We start from the raw sequence: 4,206 nt of genomic DNA, 5'->3' as shown, positions 1-4,206 counted from the left end.
GGTTGGTAACTCCCATGGAGCCTACATGGAGCATCCAATGGGTTTAACCCAACTTGATAATCCATGGAGCCTTTTAGCCCACTATACAAGTTATGGATGATTTACATAATCAACCTATATATTTAATTAGTCACCTTTTGATCACTTAATTAATTCTAGATTAATTCTTGATCAATACTAATTAAATAATACTATTAATATATTAGAACTTATAATATATTAATAAACCACAAGTGTTATTTCTCTCATTTAGTCTATCCAAATGCATGATGCCATGCAACCCAAATGGACCATGCCGGGTCGGGTCAAGTACATACCAAAAATAGTAATGGACTTAGACACCTTATCCAACATAAATGACTCTACCCTAGGATCACAACCAGACAAGGAACATAAAATAAGGCTAAATCAATCAATCTAGGCCTATATGATCCTAATCGTGTACGATTTTTAAAGCATAAACTTAGCAATTACTTCTACCAACATAGATTCTAAATCTAGCATAACATCCAATTCCTCTTAGGCTACGAGGCATCACATATCAGGCAAGTCTATCATGTAATTCCTGAAAGTACCCTTAGCATTATCCTAGCATGCAAGCATTCATATCATATAACATAGCAACATGTATGGATATTCTGGGAATCACTTACTTGAGCTCGGTTGATTGCACGCATCACAACCCCTTTTTCTTTATAAAAATCCTTTCATAAATTTTTTTTCCTTTCAAAAGATTACCAATTCATCAGTTTGAGTTCGGTCACACCCGAGAGTATGCCCGAATCTCTCAAACCAAGGCTTTGATACCAACTTGTCACAACCCAAAAATCAAAGGAAAATTTTCATTTTTAAAACATCAATTCATATAACATTTTATTCGCAAAATCATTCAATATGAAAAATAGTATTTAAAAATCAGAGTAAAAATCACGACAATTCAAATGCGGAATAAACTCTGGGGGATGTTGTGTAGTCACGTCAGGCCCTTCCCTTTCGAACTAGAAGTACCTAAAACCATGAACATAAAACCGAAAGCACAAAGCTTAATGAGTTTCTCCAAAATACCACATACCATACAGATAATTGGGTCTAGCCCGCATATTGGGTCCAACCCATAACAATGGGTCTAGCCCTTTCTAATCAATGGGCCCAACCCTACATATAATTAGGCCTAGCCCGTCATACAATAGGCCTAGCCTAGTATATAATGGTTCCACACTATTGGAGTTTTATACATTTTGATCTTGGGATGTGTTTTTTTATGGATTTGAGATGTGATACATTGAGATTTGAGAGTATTTGTGAATGAAATTATATTTTTAAAAGTGAAAAATTGTTTGAAAAATTACGGTGTTACAGTTTTGAATCTTGATGCCGATTGAATATTATAAATATATATGTGTGTAACACCTAAAAATTCAAGCCAATTTAAAACTTTCTAAACAACCCAAAAACCATTAGTTATTACAAACTTGTTTTCAAAATGTAGAATATCAGAGTATCCCAGAAACATAGTCATAAAAAATGAGGAGCTGTACGATCACGCCTTTGCCCTGCCACGATCCTCTGATGCACCTGAAATAATAAACTGAAACTGTAAGCCCGAAAGCTTAGTGAATTACCCCCAAAATAACGATACACATACAGTCCACATAACCATGTCAGCAATAACATATCATAACAAACTGAACATAATAGCACGTAACGGGTCCACAGCTTTACAAACTGGAATACCCCTGGGCCCACAGTGTGAGTCTGGAATGCCTACCGGGCCCTCAGCTCACATCTGGATTGCCACCGAGCCCTCAGTACGAGTCTGGAATGCCTACCGGGCCCTCAGCTCGTATCTGGAATGCTCCCAAGTCCTCTGTATGAATCTGGAATGCCTACCGGGCCATCAGCTCATATCTGGAATACTATGGGGTTTGTTGGCTACCGCACGGAGCAGTACAACCTCAACCCATCCCACTTAACATGTCGACATGTAACAGATAAATGCACATACAGGTAATCAATCAGTATCACAGATAGTCCTACAGACCTACCCTCTAGCATATCAAACTAGCATGCGTAACCAACTCATACTCAACATAATACAACTAATAGGATATCATATCTAATGGGCCGGCCTTGGTGCCTTAGACCCTTTAGTATAGTGAGGATAACTCACCTGGCACTGCTGAAGTCCCGCAGATACAACTCCAGCTGCTGGTTGACAGATTCCCGAACTGTCAACATCAAACAATACCCAATTAATAATTGGGTTCCAAGCCCAAGGTCCAATTCATACTACAAAAACCCAAAAATCAAATAATGGTCCAAAGCCCAACATATGACCGAACTTTCCAAATTGGGCCCAGACCTCTACATGGTCTTTCCTTAAGGCCCATCCAATTATTCTAATCCAATCCCCATGGCCCAATATTACATAATCATAAAGGCCCAACACAAAGTCCAAGTGAAATTAGGGTTTCACATAAAATGACAATTAGGGTTAAGTGTTTCTCACTTAACCCATTAAGGACTTAATCCATTAAGTCCCCCACTTTACTAAATAAGTCATATGGTGTGATTGAGCTTAATACACAATTCCATTCCAATGGCCCAAATGTGGGTCCCGATAAGTCCAAACCTATAATCCTAAAATTAGGGCTTTCACATGAAATGGTTATTAGGGTTAAGTGTTTCTTACTTAACCCATTAAAGACTTAATCCATTAAGGACTTAATCCATTAACTCCATTTTTGCCTTAAGTTAGCTTGCCGATGATTATTATTTAATATTTCAAGTTATTAAATAATCTCATGAGTGTCCAGATTAATTCTCAAAAATTAGGGTTTTATGCCATTAGGGGTTTCCTACCAAATACTAGCCCATTAGTCAATTAGTTGAGCTTCTACATCACTTTGGGCCTTATTGAGCCCATTAGGGTTTTATTTGGTCCATTAGGGTCTCTTTGGGCCCACTAGGGTTTCTTTTGGCCCATTAGGGTTTAGTAGTCCCTTGTCCAAACATCCAAACGAGTCACAAACCAAACAACGCACACCGCCACCCGACACGGCGGCCGGTGGCGGCAGGAGGTGGCAGCCACCACCCTACGATGGTGGTTTAGACTTTTCTTTCATTATTCTTTTGGCTTTTACAATTTTTTTACAATGAACACCCAAAATAAACACACACTACACTAAAATAAACACACACACGCAGCCACCCTTGTGGTGGCCGGTGGTGGCATGTGGCGGCAGCCACCACCTCACGGTGGTGGTGGTGACCTCCAAGGTTTTCCAGCCACACAAAACTCACACACACTCACTTCATAATGCACTCCAGCGGAAAATAACATGCACGCACACATCCTCTTTGCTCGGAATAAACCCAACACCCACTTAGGGTGGGTGGCGACGGCAGTAGCACAGGAAGGGCGGCAGCAGCGGCCATTCGCGGCAACATCATCGTCATCTGCGGCAGCCACCATGGCCGGCGGCCATGGTGGTTCTTCATGATCTCCAGTCGACAGAAAGCCACACACACACCCACGCAACTACATCACAAACCACAACCCAACCACTGTTTCACGGTGGCATGCAGCGGACGAGAACGTCAACGGTGTTGAGCGGCCTCCAGATGGCAGCGACGGACGCCGGTCATTAGTTGCGGAGAAGTAACAGGGGGGGAAGGTGGTTTAGGGCGGCAACAACGGCTATAGCCATTCTTGTCGTCGGCAATGAGACAGTGGCGAGAGATGTCTTCGCCGGCAGTATGGTCTGCCGATAACCTCGGTTGAACGGAGTGGTTAGGTGAAGAGGGAGGTGACGGCCGGAAAGTCATGTGTGGGAGGTGGCGGCTGCAAGAGGGGTTATGTTTTAGGGTTAGGGTTTGAGGGGGTTAACGCTATATACCCGCCTCATATGGAACATCTTCCCATATTGACACAACCGGCCCCTCGTCCTCCTATTCCTTTCAAAATGAGTCATAATTTTACCCTTTTAGCCCTCAGCATTGACATTCTTTACAATTCTGGTTCAATATATACTAATTTCACCCCTGCTTCCATAATTATTCTCAAATTCGATCCCTAATTTACCAAACAGCCCCTTAGCCCCAAAATCTCTTCAAATGAAGTCCCAGAAGTTACCATTTAGTCCCTGCCTTCATAAATACTTACAAAATAAATTCGAGACTTACAATTAAACCCCCAACTTTTAT

The 4,206-nt window shown here is 41.5% G+C and overlaps 1 long non-coding RNA gene across 2 annotated transcripts; it reads right to left on the bottom strand.

Annotated features, from left to right (window-relative positions):
- Positions 1-1,435: 1,435 nt before the first annotated feature.
- LOC145103767 (uncharacterized) lies at positions 1,436-3,850 on the bottom strand. Of its 2 annotated transcripts, none has more exons than XR_013706850.1 (3): positions 3,314-3,850; positions 1,769-2,228; positions 1,436-1,575 (listed from the first exon to the last, which is right to left on the bottom strand). It is a non-coding gene; the product is annotated as an uncharacterized LOC145103767 (long non-coding RNA). The 2 variants fall into 2 exon arrangements; XR_013706849.1 differs by having other exon boundaries at positions 2,171-2,228.
- Between the last annotated feature and the right edge of the window lie 356 nt (positions 3,851-4,206).

Source organism: Lactuca virosa, chromosome 4, assembly GCF_052849685.1.
Source record: "Lactuca virosa cultivar CGN04683 chromosome 4, Lactuca_virosa_CGN04683_v6, whole genome shotgun sequence".
Taxonomy (NCBI): Eukaryota; Viridiplantae; Streptophyta; class Magnoliopsida; order Asterales; family Asteraceae; genus Lactuca; species Lactuca virosa.
The sequence above is the reverse complement of the archived record's forward strand: the minus strand, read 5'-3'. Positions and strand labels throughout refer to the sequence as shown.